The sequence below is a fragment of the Oryctolagus cuniculus genome, chromosome 6 (genome assembly GCF_051225735.1).
Source record: "Oryctolagus cuniculus isolate XC-2025 breed Fujian yellow rabbit chromosome 6, ASM5122573v1, whole genome shotgun sequence".
Lineage (NCBI taxonomy): Eukaryota > Metazoa > Chordata > Mammalia > Lagomorpha > Leporidae > Oryctolagus > Oryctolagus cuniculus.
The window spans coordinates 138,689,067-138,707,055 of record NC_142872.1 but is presented as its reverse complement, the minus strand read 5'-3'; the positions used below and the strand labels follow the sequence as shown (position 1 = coordinate 138,707,055).

Here is a 17,989-nt window from a genome sequence, read left to right as displayed (position 1 = left end):
AGAATTATTGTCTTAAAATCCACATAACTTTAGAAATTCAGAATTGAGAGTAGGTCATTTGATAGGCAGCTACAATAGTATAAGATCAGCTGACTTCCATTTTGATATTTATTTTGTTTTTTTCTTCCATTCAATCAGTTTGAACTTTGTCAAATATTTGATTTATTCCATTTTCATATTAATCAATGACTATTGTTATACCTTTATAATTTTTTCATATACTTTCTCATTACCATGACAACCATCAAGTGTTTTTCTCAAATAGAACTTTAATTTCTAAGCTTGACAAAAATAAATGAGTGTTCCAGACTTACTAATGCAGTAACTATCCATCAAGTAGGTATGTTTTAGGTTTTTTTTTCCCAAAATTTATTTAATAAGGATGTAGAGAAACTGACTTTTTTATTGCACCTAGTATAAATTTTATACCACACATGTTTCTAGGAACTCTCCCAGTTTTCTTGTAATGTTACTGACATATCTTTTCAATTTTCCTAAATTATTGTATTTTGTACTTTTTGAAAACATCAGATTTCATCTACCTTAGCATCTTTGCTTGCTGAATGTCTGAAATTACAGTTCATCATTATTTGGGATTCTTTGTCTCCATTTTCCCATTTTTGTCAAAGTTACTTGGAGCTACTGAGAATATTTGTATATTTGCAAAGGGCAACCTATATTTATTTCACAGTTTGTAGACATTAATATTTTTATGTAAATCAACATGGCCATTTAGACTAATATAGTCCTGATATCATTCTTTGAGCAGAGACAGCTTTGCTTCTTTGTAGAAACCATTGACCATATCTCTTTTTCACAGAATCACTTGCCTTTTTTTAGTCTTGGAAGTTAACATCTTATGCTATTTTCTAGTTCCCTTTACAGAGGATCTCCTCAAAATAGAAGAAGGAATTTATCTGTTTAATATCACCATAGTCCATTCTCCTATTCCAATTAGGATTTCTCCCTCATTATTTCAATGAAACTGCATCCTTGAAAGTCACCATTTAGCATTACATTGCCAACTAAAACTATAATTTTTCAGTTTTTATATTGCCTTTTCTCTCATGAACATTTAATAAAATTCATCATTCCTTCTTTTATAAAATACTGTTAAAATTTATTTATTTTTTTGGGAGATGGAGAAGAAGAAGAGGGAAAGGGAAGAGGGAGAAGGAAAGGCGAGGAGCTTTTCATATGGTGATTCACTCCCAATGTCCACAATAACTGGGGCTGTGCCTGGCTGATTATGGACCACCTGGGTGGCAGAGGCTCAAGTACCTGCTCCAACACTGCTACCTCCCATGGTACACCTCAGCAGGTAGTTGCAATGAGACACTGTCAGGGCTCTAACCCAGGCAAATCTAAAATGGGATGAGGATTTCTCTGGTAGTATCCCAAAAACCAAATGATTTTCCCTCTTGAAATACTTGTGAAATGTGCTTCTGAATTGCTACAATGCATTTTGTTTCTAGGAACTCTAATTTTTTGCCAATTTCTGACTTCTCTTTTCAGTTTTGTTCCACTGAAATTTACTTTTTCAACTTTTAAATGGTGAGAGAACTCAAAGTTTTTACATTTTTCCAGTATTAACTAATACTATGAATCACTATATTGTCATTGTTACACCCAAATGTGTATTTCCGAACCCAATTTTTTTTCTAAATTTCATACTAATATATTCATATTCAAACTTTTCTGAGTATCTCCACTTTGGAATCTACAAGCTATTCCCTTATCATGATATAAACTGAACTATCAGTTTTCCATACCAAACTTGTTTTAATTCTCCTGTTGCTCAAGCCAAACTACCTGAAATGATGGTTTGTTCCTGTCTTTCTTTCATATTCCAAGTCTAATCCATCATGAAAATTTTATTATGCATGACACAAAAGTGGAATCCCTGGAATGATAACCTTGAGGAGATAACAGCAACTAGACTGATTTGTCTCAGAAAGAAGCAGGATCAGCTGGCACTGCAGCTCACTAGGCTAATCCTCTGCCTGTGGCGCCAGCACCCTGGGTTCTAGTCCGGGTTGGGGTGCCAGATTCTGTCCCAGTTGCTCCTCTCCCAGTCCAGCTCTCTGCTGTGGCCTGGGAGTGCAGTGGAGGATGGCCCTAGTGCTTGGGCCCTGCACCCGCATGGGAGACCAGGAGAAGCACCTGGCTCCTGGCTTCAGATCAGTGCAGCACACTAGCCATGGCAGCCATTTAGGGGGTGAACCAACGAAAGGAAGACCTTTCTCTCTGTGTCTCTCACTGTCTAACTCTGCTTGCCCCCCCCCCAAAAAAGGCAGGGTCAACTCATCCACCTCAAAAGGAAACAAAGGAGAATAAATGTAGACAAACACAAGTAAGTTGACAAATTTGGTGTCAGACAAAAATGGAAGTCACTTTCCTCCAATGTCACACTAGAGCAAGGGGCAGAGCAGTGAGGGTGATGGTGGTATGGGCATGGTCTGCCAAAGATTTATAAGTGATAATAAATTCAACTAAAATTGGTCTTTTTTTACTTACTCCAACTTCTGGGCATTGTAAGCAATGTTAGTGAAGAAGCAATACTCTTTCAAAAAATATGTTTCATCTAAGTTCTGAATCAGAGACAGTTTCTGTAAATAACCAAATAGTATTTTAGGTTTTACAAGCCATAAAGAAAAATGTGAAAGAACTGCATGGCTGTTTGTCAATAAAACTTTATTTATGAAAACATACAGCAGGCCAAATTTGGCCCATAGGCTATCGATTGCCAGCACTTGTTTTATACAACTGCCTGAAATAGATTTTGTCCACTATCCTAACTGTAGTAGCTTCATTGCCTTTTGGTTATTATTATTCACTCAGAAGGAAGAAAGTTACTTTATAAGACAAAAAGAAAAGTCATAGAAAATCCTAGGAGCTAGGTGATAGATAGGAACTTGTAATTGGGTGTGATGAAAAATTATACAGAACAGGAAAATAGAGTATGTGATTGTCCAGCAGGGCCAATGACCCACTTGTGTTCATTGGCTAGATACTCAACTGTGAAACAGTTGATGTAATTTAAGTTGATGTAAATTATTCCACATTTAGCTGAATAGATTTGCTGTTGAAATATATTGCAATTTGAATTTAACCTGGGATAGGATATTTCTCAAAAAGCAAAATGGAGCAAAACAGTGAAAAGGAAATTAAAGAAGTGTGCAAAGAAATGGTCAATAATGATGGATGTGAAATGAGAGGACATTGTGAAGATGATGGACTAGTGAAAATAATCTAGAAAAATATGACACTGTCTTCAAAGTGTAGAATTATAAAGTTGAAAATTTAGGGTTAGTAAAGTTATTGATAATTATTCAGTATTATAATTGACCATAGAAATGAATGTCTGAGGCAGTGTACAAGTCCTACCTATGCTCTCCAGTCTAGCTTACTACTAAGACACACCCTGGGAGGCTGCAAATAATGGCTCTGGAAATTGGATTCCTATCATCTATAGGAGACTTAGATTGAGTGCCCAGCTCTTCGTTCTGGCCCAGCCTTGAATGCTGTAGGCACTGGGGAGTGAATCAGTGGATCTCTCTCATCTCCTTTTATCTGTTTTTCAAGTAAACAATAATACAAGCAAACTAGAAATGCATAGATATATGCCCTTCAAAAAAGACGGGAAGAAAAAGAGTGAGTGGAAACTTGTTAAGGACAGCACAAAGTGCAGCTGGTGGTAGAAGTAATATCATGTGCTTAAAAGAATTCTCTTTCCCTCCCAGGTATTCTCCCTCCCTCCTTCCAATCTCAGAACAGCATAGGATAAATGTCTCAAGCTGAAGAGTTATCTTTAGGTAGTTTTTCTTTACTGTCATGCTGATTAAATACCCTAGAATAATAGAATGTAGCATGCATAAATGTGTATAGAGATAATATAAAATAAATTATATATATGATTAAACCATTAGATTGTTGATAAAAAGTTCATCAAAGAGATACTAATTATATTAAACAAAGTATATTTTAAGGAGAAAGGATTTTAAAACAGTAAATTAAGTGTTTTAACATTTGTGGAATATTTGGATGTAAACCTATTCTTAGAAGTCATATTAAGGTATTTAAGACATCTGTTTTATTTAGGAACATTTTGTTTAGTAATCATTATAAATGTATTTCCTAATATTATAACTTTTTCAGTAATTTTTGGAAATGTTTGAAGACTAACCAAAAAAAAGAAAAACTCCAAAAATAAAAGAAAACTCAAAATTGACATTAGTAAACTTTCATTTGAATATTCACACAAACTATAATTTTATTCTCAAATTTAATCTTCAGGAATGTTACTACTATGAAATCACTATGTTGATAATTTTCTTTGTTTCACACTCTCAACTATGCATAATAATTATAGAGAAATAATAGACAAGTGTAAATAAATTGTTTAGTATTATAAACCAAAAGCATCATTTGTACATATGGTACACAGTAGAAACTAGTTTTCATTTTAAAGAAAGGGATATGTTTGATATGATATAGAGTGCATCCTCCAATGCAACAAAACAAAATTTAGTACTTACACAAATTTTAAATGAGCCCTGATACCAAGATTTAGTGTTCTCAAAATCAGCAGTTTGATTGCCTGAACATTTGGACAAACACTCAACAGTGTTAGGTTCACACTATTGAAAATAGTCCCACTCTTAATCATACTATCATATTACATGAATATATTTATTATTTGTTCTACTTATGCTTTGCAACTGCTCTCCAGGCTCATAAATGTAATAGCTGTGGTTTAGTCAAACTACCAGTACTACTTTCCTCACTCTTTTAAAATTTATTTATTTATATTATGTATTTGAATGACCAAGAGAGATAAATAGAATGATCTCTCATCTGTCGGTTCATTCATCAAATGCCTACAGTATCCAGGAGTAGGCAAGGCCAAATCCAGGAGTCATGAACTCAGTCTAGGTCTCCCAGATGGGTGGCAAGGACCAAGTACTTTAGCCATCATCTGCTTGCTCTCAGGATACATGTTAGCAGGAAGCTGGATCACAAGCGGAGACAAGACTTGATTCTAGGTGATGATATTGGATGCAGCATCCAAATTGGATGCACCAGAGGTCCAACTTCCCTCATATCTCCTCAAACACACTATCCTCAGCTGTTTCTACATCAGAGATATGGTCATTTATAATGTGCATAGGATGATGTTTTATATTTGTTATGCTAAGTTATCTTGTTTTCTATTTTAGCTAATAGCTCCTCTCCTTTAATACCCAGTTCCTTGAGGTTTGTATTTCATCTTCTACACCCAAGGCTATCTCTTTTCTTATTTTGTAATTAAAATAAGTAAATAAATTTATAAGTAGGTATGACAGTGTGATAAAAAAATGTGTACTAATCATATATTTCTTTTCTCTCTTTAAATCCCCCATTTCAAATAATGATTAATGGTTTTGTGTTTAGAAATAATTACAATTATTTAATCAGTTAAACATAGATATTTTAAATTAGTGGGTGAATTTCCTGAAAGATTAGGATTGTATTTTAATAACAGTAATCTATCTTGTTATATTTGTCTCTGAAAAAAGAAAAGATTAAAAATGAAATACAATTTATTTACTTAGATGAAATTTTACTGTTAAAATAGCTTTGCATCAGTCTGTTACATACAGAAATGACATGGGAATTGTGTGTTGAGTATAAAGTATTATTCTCCAAAGACCTATGATATTTATAAACTTTCTTCTGATTTAAAACTTCTTAAATTCTGTTTAAGCTGTCAGTGATATTCCTTTCTCAGTAATGCTCCAACATAGAAAAAAAAAAAAAAAGAGTTCTGTGTGGTGTGGACAAATTGTTAGAGTATGTTTAACACTTTGAAATATCCGAAGTACATCTGAGACAAATTTCTTAAACGCTCCTTCCTTTTTAGTTCTCTTCTTTTATATGACAGCCTTTTTGTAAAGATTAATTTTAGTACACTATATGTAATAACACTGCCTATTGGAACATTTCACAGGTTTAAATTATTTTTAGGAAATTATTTTACTTGGCAGTTATATCAGATTTTCTTGCCTGTATATCTATTTATCTTACATTGTTTAATCATTTTAATAAAATATCCTGCCACAAGGGAAGGCAATTATTTTACTTGGCATATTCTGTGAAGTATGCAGAACTGTGCCAAGAATTGTTTAGCACAGTGATTTTATTTATATGATACAAGCGTTTTTTAGAAAAAGCATATGATAAAGACTTTTCTTCTTTTAAAAGAAATACTCATTTAAAAGTCCAATTTACATTTTAAATGTTAAATAAAGTATCACATACTAAATAGCCTCCACAATCTATCTTTTCTAAAAATAAAAAGAAAAACATTTATGATATATGAAAAATTAAATTATTATGTATTCTGTTATTTCCAAAGAATTATTTGAAGTTTTTAAATAAATGTACACAATTACAAGGGTATAGTAATCTCAGTGACTAAGATGTTGTACATTTTTTTTTCCTTATTGCAAATTGGGAGCATGGAGATTTACTTAGAAATGAGGAGAAATGATTTTCACTAATACTGATGTGGTCTAGTGATTAAAATTGGTCATTGGCTGAGAAATCCTCATCTTCACATCCCCTCTCTTGAACTTATTTTTCATTATGTATGTATTTTTATGTATGTGTTAGTGTGTGTAAGATGTGAGATTTTAAGATTTAATCACTTCACCATATGAATAAATTACTTTGTACTCTTTTTTATTATAAGGCTAATTGCTTTTGTTTAATAAGATTTGTTTATGCATTATGTTTAATACAATTTTGTTCTGTTTCAACCATATGTATAAACAAACACCCACCACTGATGTTCTTCCCCACACACTCCCATGTACCAAGAATGCCTTTATGTACATCAGTTCAAACCGCATAATTTGTGGGGTTTGGTGCAAAATAAAATGTCAGATCTTTTGTTCAAAATTAATAAGAACTTCAAGATGGCAACAGATAAGCACTAAACCACAGTAAGGTCTTCTGAGAGTGAAATCCTGTGTGATCATACAGGTCACACATCTGTTAAGCAGGCCCACCTATGCATATTCTCTACCAAAAAATTGTGCCAAACTTCACTATAGTCAGTCTTCTTCATTTCCTTTAAATTTAGCAGCTTCGTACAAGATGTATAGATGGCAATGCAATGCCAGTTCCTCCTACAAATGTATGAGTCACGTTTCTAGTAGTAAAATCAAACAACTGAATTTGTAGCTCAGTCTTATGTAACTTTATTCACTTATTAAATCTCCAGAGTGTAACACAACTATCTGACAGGAATAAATGAATATCTGTCACAGTGTACAATATCCAAACGGTACTGTCAACACATTGTACAGACTGTACTCTCTCATGGGAAGAGAAGAGCCTTACAGCTTTCACAGGGTGTAGGGAATAAACTTGTTTCTGAAGAGCTGTCTAGATTTTCAAAAGAGATCTTTTGAGTTTTTCCCATTTGCATCTAGAACAGCCTGTCAAAAAATTTTTAGACCAGTTGATAATGGAAAAAGTGGCAGTAACTTGAAATATTCCATGAATTGTATGTTGGGCTTAGAGTATAAGCCTCTATAGAACTAGTTTCAATAGGAAGATATTATTAACATGACATTTTATAATTTTTAAACAGTTTTAACAGAAATTGGGGTTTCCCTCAATTAGTTGTACATCAGCTTGTGTATGTGTATGTGTGTGTGTGTTGGTGGGAGGGGGAGAGGGTGGAAGAGTGAGTGAAAACATTATCTATCTTCCACCCTTAACCTCTAGGCAGTAGGAACGTTCATCACTTGAAAGACTTTTTTTTCTTCCCATCTCTTAGGGAGAATTATTCCACTTTCCAACAAGCTCATTGATTTCATTGTTCTTTGTTTGCTGTGGGACAACCCCACATAGACTTTTCTTTATTTCATATATATCTGAAAGATTTTATTCACTGACTTTTCATTTTCATGCCTATCAATTCTGTAACCTGCTACTATTTGGGATCACCTTTTAGTGTTTTCTCTATTGCCTAAATTGCTCACCTAACTGTTTTTGTCTTTGCTTTGCCTTTTAAAATTTATTATTTTGGTAAAGAAGAAAACGTGAAGTCTTAACGAAATTTTAAGAGTACGTGCTGTTTTGACTATGGTGTTCTTAACTCCCACTGTGGTGGTATGAAGTGATGGGGCCTTTGAGAGTTGGTGAGTGTGAACTACAGGGATTAGTGCCCTTAGAAAAAAGGCTGGGAGGAGTTCATTTTAGCTTCTTACCATGTATTCATACAGTAAGAGGTTCTGTGTATGAGTCAGCAAGTAAGCCCTCACCAGACACTAACTCCCACTTGATTTTAGACTTCCCAGTTTCCAAAACTCTGAGAAATAAATTCCTGTTGTTTACAACCTATCCAGTTTATAGTATTTTGTTACAGTAGCCTGAATGGATTAAGACAATTACAGAATAGTTTTATTAACTTTAAGCCTAAGGCCATAGAACCAGTCTCTAGAACTTAACTCATTTTGTGTAACTATACTATATTTATTATCAGTGAACAGCCACATCCATTTCCTTGGGTCCGCAGCCCCAGGAAACTACCCTTATGCTTTCTGCTTCTATGAATTTGATTCTTTCAGACTGCTCATATAATGGAATTTCACAGTATTTGTGCTTCTGTGACTGGCGTATTTCACTTATCATCATATTCTCAGGGTCCTTCCATATTGTCACACATGACAACATTTGTCTTCTTTTGTGGCTGAATAATATTCCATTGTATGGATATACCACATACCCTTATCTACTCATTTTTTCAGAGAATTTAGGTTGTTTTCATGTCTTGGCTATTGTGAATAATGCTGCAATTTTACTGGAATCCTGTGTTGTTCTCAATCATATATATATATATATATATATCTTCTCGATATCTGATTGAGAAGAACACAGGTTTCCAGTAAAATTATATAAATATATATAAAATTATATATACATATATAATAATGCACTCATGTGTGTGCACATGTGTGTATCTGTATATGTGTGTGTGTATGTTGTAGGAAGTATTCGTGGAGCAGGAGGTGTGGAAGAGGAAGTGATAATACAGTTTCTTTAATAACCTGAACCCTGTCACTAGTAGGAATGTATGTATATTATCTGAAAGGCTTTTTCTCCCTATCTCCAAGGAAGAATTTTTTCTGTTAAGGGGAATACCCTATATTCTAATTTAGATCTTTTGTATAAATACTCAAAAATTGGATTGTTGGATCATATGGTGGTATTTTTGAGAAACCTCTTTATCATTCTCCACAGTAGCCTCATCATTTTATATTCTCACTAACAGCATACAAGGATTCCAATTTCTCTGCACCATTACCAGCAATTGTTATCTTTTGTTTTATTGTTTTATTTTGTGGCATTCCTAACAGATGTGAGCTGATTTCATTATGGTTTCAGCTTGCATTTCTTTATGATTAATGATATGAGCACCTTGTTATATTTATGGACCGTTTGTATGTCTTTCAGGGAACATAGTCTATTCAAGTCCATCGCATGTTTGTTTTGGATCTTTATTTAATTCATTCATTCTTTTTTGCTTTTGAATTTTGGTAGTTCCTTATCTGTTTAAATACTAATGCCTTGTCTGATGTATGGTTTGAAGGCATTTCCAGGGGCAGATGACTAGCTTAGGGGTTAGACATTATTTGGGATACCAGCATCACATATCAGAATGCCTGGAGCTGAATCTCAATTCTGCTCCGTATTTCAGGTTGATGCTAATTTGCAGCATGGGAGGCAATGGTGATGGCTCAAGTAATTGGATTCTCGCCACTCACATGGGAGACCTGTATTGAGTTCCAGCTCCAGGCTTGACCTCAGCTCAGCCCCAGCTGTCGTGGGCATTTAAGAAATGAACCGGCTGATGGCATTGTTTCTCTCTCTCTTTCTCCCTCTCTCTCTCTTTTCTCTCTTTCAAATAAATAGAAATATCTTTTAAAAATTTCTCCCATTACATAAGTTGCCTTTTATGTAATTATTTCCCTTGCAAGGCAAAAGCTGTTTAGTTTTATGCAGTCTCACTTGTCTATTTTTGATTTTGCTGCTTAATAAAACAGTATGATGCCAGTGTAAGGACAGACATATAGACCAATGGGCCATAACGAAGAGCCCAAATTATCCCAGAAATATGGTCAATTGATCTTGAACAGGATGTTAAAAATATAAAATGGGGGAAGCATACTCTTATCAACAAACAGTGCTGGAGAAACTGGATATTTACATGTGAAAGATTGAAATTGGATACTTACCTTATACCATAAATATGACTCAATGTGGATTAAACACTAAAATGCAAGACTTGAAACTGCAAAATTCCTAGAAGAAAATAGAGGAAAAGCTTCATGACATTGGTCTTCACAATGATTTTTTAGATATGATTCCAACCTTTTATTCTTTTTTAATGTTACATTTACATCTAACTTGAAATCCCTATGGGGTTGGAAACATTGAAAATTCCCTACAGAAACATCATCTTACTTTGATTTCTGAGACATCATGATTTTCTGTCTTTCCAGACATTCTCTTCATCTCTTTTGCTGACTTCTCATTTTCATTCTACTCTGTAAGAAATGTTCCTGGGCTGGCGCCGTGGCTCACTTGGTTAATCCTCCTCCTGTGGCAGCAGCATCCCATATGGGCACCAGGTTCTAGTCTCAGTTGCTCGTCTTCCAGTCCAGCTCTCTGCTGTGGCCCGGGAAGGCAGTGGAGGATGGCCCAAGTGCTTGGGCCCCTGCACTCACGTGGGAGATCAGGAGGAAGCACCTGGCTCCTGGCTTCGGATCCGCGCAGAACTGGCTGGCCGTAGCAGCCAATTAGGGAGTGAACCAACAGAAGGAAGACCTTTCTCTCTGTCTCTCTCACTGTCTGTAACTCTACCTGTCAAATAAAAAAAAAAAAAAGAAAGAAAGAAAGAAAGAAAGAAAGAAAGAAAGAAAGAAAGAAAGAAAGAAAGAAAGAAAGAAAGAAATGTACATAATAGCTCTTTCCTTTTATCCTCTGACTGCCTGATGCAAAAGTCCAGTTAATATAATGACTTTAACTACTTCCTCATAAACCCATACTGTAAAACAATAAAGTGAAAACTATTCTCAACTTATCCCAAATCTACTTCTTTTATAATTCTTCTCCTCACCGTACTTCTTGAAGCCTAACATACATGAGTGAGCAATCTCTGTAAACCCATTCATAATTCACTTCACTTCATTTAACAAGCAGATTGAAATAGCCAATAGCAACTGCATGTGAATTACTTCGCATATGACCTGCTCTTTTGTACTAGCTGTTCACTGTGCCTACCACACATTTCAACAGCCTCTTCTTCCTGACTAATTCCTACCTTCCTATGTGAATCAAACATCACCTAGTCTATAAACCTTGTACGCGCTGGGGTTAGGGCGCAGGACAAGCAGATCTAGATTCCAACAGGTCAGAGCTATTTGTGAGTTTATTCTCTCCTTTACTCACAGTGGCTGTGAGAAATGCATAAGGAATAGCCACTTCTCCCAATCACGGAGAGGCCACAGAAGATATCTACCTCTGTGTCTGTGGCAGCTATCAGACACACACACACATTCATCTGCACACACACACAGCTGCATAGCCACATACAGCTATATCCACCAATAGCCACATCCATTCACAAGCAACTGCATCCATATCCACTTCCATCCACAGGCAGCCGCATCAGTTGCCCCCAGTTGCTTTTATTGCTTTACAGACAAAAGTGGCCCAGAGCCAAACAATTATATAATAGACTTGTGGGCAGCTAGCCAAGTAGGTAGACCTTTTGGTTACCATCACAACAGTTACCATACAGAGAAAGACCTGTGGGACCACAGAGATAAGGGGATGAGGACAAAAGGCGTGAGAACTTTTGAAAATCTTCACTTTTGAGAATTCTTCTTCTTAACATCTCAACCTGCCTTCTTCAATGAAAATTCTTCTTAACATCTCAACCTGCTTTCTTCAATGAAAGCATGTGAACTACTCATTTTTTATTTTAATAGTGTATAGATTTAGTAAGCCATTTTAATATGTTATTATTTTTATGTGTATATCATCCCACTAGATGTCTTGAAGGAATTATGTTTCTCTCATCTTTGAATCTTCAATTTTTAACTATATTAAAAAATAAAGAAAGTCAATATGAACAGATAAGGAGTGATTTCCAGGATGTGATATGTATATGGAAAAAAGTAAAGCAGAAATGATTATATAAAGCTTTATATTATAAATAAGAAATATTTTATTAGCATTAGTTATTCTACAAAATTTTTCTAAGTTAGTAAGGAAAACTGCTTATTTAAAATTGAAATAGAATAAGTAGATAGGCCTGAATTGTATACTAAAGGTAATCAATATTTTTTAAATTATCTTCTAAATTTTGCATCCACTTGCCATGCCTATGTGTTCAAAATTATTCAGAAATAAAAAAGTTTTTTAAAGATGTACAATAAACAATTAATACAAAATGTTCTCAGACTAGAATCAAAAATAATCAAAATGTTTTAGTACAGATTTTTTAAAACGTTATTTATTATTTGGAAGTCAGAGTTACGAGAGAAAAAGAGAAAAAAAGAGAGAATTTTTTATCTGCTGATTTACTCCCCAAGTGTCTGCAATGGCCAGGACTGAGCAAGGCCAAAGCCAGAATCAGGAGCTTCATTCAGGTCTGCCACATGGGTGTTGGGGACCAAACACTTGGGCCATTTTCCACTGTGTTTGCCAGGCCATTAGCATGGAGCTGGATTGGAAGTAGAGCAACCAGGACATGAACCAGCATACATATGGAATGCTGGTGTCACAGGCGATGGCATTTCCCACTATGCCTCAATGCTAGCCCTGTATAGATATGTTGGAAATGTGAATCCTACAATTTTCATTACCTATGAAAATTTTCTTTCAAAGAATTCTGTGTGGCTACTGACATCAGCTTTATCAGGAACACTAAGTAAGATTCAGATTGTATTTACTCTAACTAAAATCTTCTGTTGCATTTCCCTACAATATTCAGTTGTGTAAGAGGTTAGAGATAATATGCATAATATCTCGATTACAAAAAATATTAGAAATATGGTAGAAAGCATAAAGCACATTTTAAAATTAAATGGTTAATATTCAATATTCAGACATCTGAAACAAATAATGATGCTTATATTATGAAAGAAAATAACTAAACTATTATCTTATTACATATAGTTCACGCCTGGGTTTTCTTCAATTCATTTTTGTTTCTTTGATGATTAGAAGTATAACTGTATTGTTATACATAGAATATTAGAGCTAGAATGCAGAAAATAATATTGAGCGAGATAAAGAGACTTTTGAATCGCACAGATTTTAATGGAATTAGTTTTGAATGCCAAATTGAATTTTTCTCTATTGTATTAAAAAATTTCTTCCTCTATAATCAATGAATCATACAAGATGCATGGATTTTTAAAGGTACTGGTAGTTGTTACTTGTGGAAATAGCAATAAAATGCAGAATGTATAATGTACTCCAGGTTTATGGACTTAATAAAGAGGTTAGCCATATTTGTCAATGACATGGCATTCAGGAAAGGTAAAATTTGAAGTCAAGCACTATTTTTGTGAAAATTGCAACAGAAAAGAAGTATTATGGAAAAATAGACAATTGCTGAAAATTATACTTGAAAGGTCAAGAAAGCATAACTGTTGATCCATTTAAATAAATATGAAATTTTAAGAGTGAGATATGTCTTTCAAATTCTGTACATCTTTAACATTCATAATTTAGAAAACTTCCTTAATTATGTTAAACTTTCATGTTTACATGAATATTTTTAAAGATTTATTTATTTATTTGAAAGTCAGAGGTACACAGAGAGAGGAGAGGCACAGTGAGAGAGAGAGAGAGAGAGACCTTCCATCCGATGGTTCACTCCCCAATTGGCCGCAATGGCCGGAGCTGTGCCGATCCGAAGCCAGGAGTCAGGAGCTTCTTCCAGGTCTCTCACATGGGTGCAGGGACCCAAGGACTTGGGTCATCTTCTACTGCTTTCCCAGGCCATAGCACAGAGCTAGATTGAAAGTGGAGCAGCTGGGTCTCAAATCAGCACCCATATGGAATGCTGGTGCTTCAGGCCAGGGCATTAACCTGCTGCACCACAGTGCTGGCTCCTACATGTAATATTTTTAGAATATATATTGCAAGCTTGTGGTATGGAACTATTTCTAGATGGGTTTTCTATTACTAAGTTCAGTAAATGAGTTATGAAGTTACACGAAATCATGATACCTTAATCAGAATTGGAAGGATACATTTAGGTTGGATATAATTAAAGCTGTCCAAAATTCTCAATAATTGGTGAATGAAACAAAAAAATTTAAGACTTTATTTTGAAACTAAATAAAATTATTAAATTAAATACCTTTCATTTTGGACAGATTTAGGGTTTACTTGGAATTATTTTAAAGTACATAAAAATGAATCAACTTGAATTTTTCTTAATTTGGGCTTTTGTTTGACAAAAATATGTTAAGTGCAATACAGTGTTCTTCATCTCACATTTAGCTTACACAGAGTGATCTCACTGGGAGCCTTTTGGTGAAAAAATGTTAAAAAGTATCACCATTTTTTGCAGGGGCCCCTCAAATATTTGAAATTTCAGTATTTCTCTCCTGAAATGCCTGGCATATAATCATTCTTTTTGCAAGATTTGCAAAATTTCATTTGCAAAAAAAATTTGCATTAAAGCAAATATTTGCTAGTGTTAAGTATATTGAGCTATTTGCATAGAAATAACTATTTAAATAGTCAGTTAATTATTTCATATTATGATAATTTTGGTTATGTGGAGATTGTTATTGAACACTTATATAAAAGATTCTCACTAAATAATTTTGTGAAGTAGCTGCATCTTTTGGCATTCCATCTATTTAAAAGAATTAATCTTTGAGATGCATGAAGATTTTATGAAATGGATGGTTAGTCATTTTGAATAATAGGTTTTTTTTCTACTTCAAAAATAATAGTAATCAGAATGGTATATATGGATCTTTGAGTAAATTGTTTTCCTCCTCTGCTTTCATCTGCTACAGTAACATCACGATTTATAAACCAACATCAGATCATATCACTGTACATTTCCATGTTCATTACTGATCAAGTCTAATTATTACCTATCAATTAAACCATTATGAGAATGTAATCTTACTTCTAAGAATGGGAGATGCATTTAGACAATGATTTACATTAATATATAATACATTTGAGACATTAAGTGTTTTGATTTGCAGTAGAAACCTTCATGGGTACAAATGTAAAGTCAGTAATTGATTCATAAACTCATTGCATGGAAAGGTCAAGAATGGTTTTTCTTCATTGTTACCACATTCTTGAATTTCATAACTGAGACATGTAGGTAAAATTTTCTTTAAAATTTTAAGTATTAGTCCTAAGGAATCAGACTCAATTCTTACAATATCTAATTTTTTTAATTTAATTTTATTTTTTTTTTTGCCAGGCAGATTTAGACAATGAGAGAGAGAGACAGAAAGAAAGGTCTTCCTTCCTTCTTCACTCCCCTAATGGCCACTACGGCCGGCGCTGTGCCAATACGAAGCCAGGAGTCGGGTACATCCTCCCAGTCTCCCATGCGGGTGCAGGGGCCCAAACACTTGGGCCATCCTCCATTGCCCTCCCAGACCACAGCAGAGAGATGGACTGGAAGAGGAGCAACCGGGACTAGTACCTGGCGCCCCAACTGGGACTAGAATCCAGGGTTCTGGCACCGCAGGCAGAGGATTAACCAAGTGAGCCATGGCACTGGCCCTAAATTTGTTTTTAACACATCTAGCAGATTTATTATTATTTCATCACATCTATTTTTCTTTTTTCTCACTGTTAGGATGACAATATGATTTATTGTTCAAACAGGACATTTCTGAAAATGACATGGGATGCTATTAATAAGTAACTACATTAACACAATAGTCATAAACTGGAACTATCCAGTGCAGACAAGGACATATGGTAACCCATCATAATATTTTTCCTTTAAAACTTCTCTAACCAGAAACTCTATTCTTTACCTTTCAGGAAAATCTGCCGTTAGTTATTGATCATTTTAAAATATCAAATGCAGTAAGTAATCAAAATATTACCTTTACGAAAAATCCCATCAGTTTTGACAAAAACTTGAAGCCTTTAAATTAGCGATGAAGTTTTAGTTTAGACCATTCCAAATATCATCCAGAGAGGTAATATACTCTGAAATGGTGCTAATTAAACATTTGATAATCCACCTAGTACTACATTTGGTATACCATTAAGTTCTCAAAAGTTTCTATAGATAGTACACCCTGTTACATATTGTTTTCTTTTATCTACATTTATCCTCTATTTCCTTTTGCACAAATTATGCCAAGTAAAAAAAAAAAGATACCTAATGGCTACTGCAGTAAATTATTTCTTCCTTACATCAAATCTTTCTCTCTCAGATTTTAGTCTCGATGAAGGATGATTCAACTTTTCTATAAGTGAGCTCAAGAGGTGAATGTTAATTATATTAAAATTATTTTAAAACTTTTTTAGAAAGAAAAGAACAATTAAAGTAGTAAAACAATATAATTTCACAAAGTTGGCTCAGCTATCTCCGTGAGCCTATTATGAAAAAGTTGTAATTTCTGTCAGGGGAATAAGTATTGGCACAAGCTTAGGAATTTCTTCTCATTCTTCCCTGACAAAAATTCATTAATTATTTCATTTATTCACTCTTGCATTCTTCTGAGTTTATTGTAATCCAGCACCACAGCAGAAATACAAAATGAAAAAGACATAGTTTTTATTTCATAGCAGAGCAGGAGATGTAAATACAGAAATAGTTAATTACAATATTATAGAGTTAGCACAAACTCCAAGAGTATCAAAGGCAAGAACACCTAAAAGGGCTTATTCATCTGATAAAACATCACATAATTTATAGACTAGTGGAATACTGAAGCATGCATGGCCATTTGTAAGGCAGAGAAATGATATTACAAAAAAGTAGAGTTCTCATAAAAGCCTGAAAACACAGAGAGTGTGAATTTCAGGAGGCTGAGGACAGTCACATGTGACTAAAATATCAGGAACCTATGATATGGTGTCCAAGCTAGCTAGTCAAGGCAGATGGATAAAAGTGTGAATGGTACACAGGTAATACAGGAAGGATCTTAGTTTTTAAATTAATTGTTTCCAGGAACTAACAAGGGCATTAAAAAAATCATAATCAGATATCCACCTACAAAGCTAATTTTTAAAATTTTATATAAGGTGTACAAACTTCATGCATTTCATATATAGAAATTTAAGAAGATAGTGGTTCTGCCCACTCTAACCGTCTGCCCTCCCATCCTTCTTCCTCCTATCTCCTATTCCTACTCTTAATTTTAACAAAGAACTACTTTCAGTATCCTTTTTACCCATAAGATTAACCCTACAGTAAGTAAACAGTTCAACAAATAGTATGAGGGAAAAAAAAAATACACCATTCCTCAATGGTGGAGACAAGGGCTGTAAACAACCATTGAAGGTCAAATGTCAATTTCACTCCTATACATTACATTTTAGAATACTCTATTAGTTACCACAGATCAGGGAGAACATATGATATTTGTCTTTTTGCTACTGGATAATTTTACTAAGTATAATGATTTCCAGTTGCATCCATTTTGTTGTTTAAAAGACAGAATTTCATTTTTTTTTTTACTGCTGAGTAGTATTCTATAGTGTATATATAACATAATTTCTTTATCCAGTTATCAGTTGATGGACATCTGGGTTGATTCCATATCTTAGCTATTGTAAATTGAGCTGCAAGCAAACATGGGGCTATGGATAAATCTTTCATATACTGATTTCATTTCCCTTGGGGAAATTCCCAAGCGTGAGATTGCTGGGTCATGTGGGAGAACTATTTTCAGATTTCTGAGGTATCTCCATG

The 17,989-nt window shown here is 34.2% G+C and overlaps 1 protein-coding gene across 3 annotated transcripts in view; it reads left to right on the top strand.

The window, feature by feature from the left end:
* The window catches only part of CSMD3 (CUB and Sushi multiple domains 3), a 1,281,859-nt gene that overhangs the window by 743,207 nt on the left and 520,663 nt on the right, over positions 1-17,989 (top strand). The gene's annotated exons all lie outside the window — the stretch shown is intronic.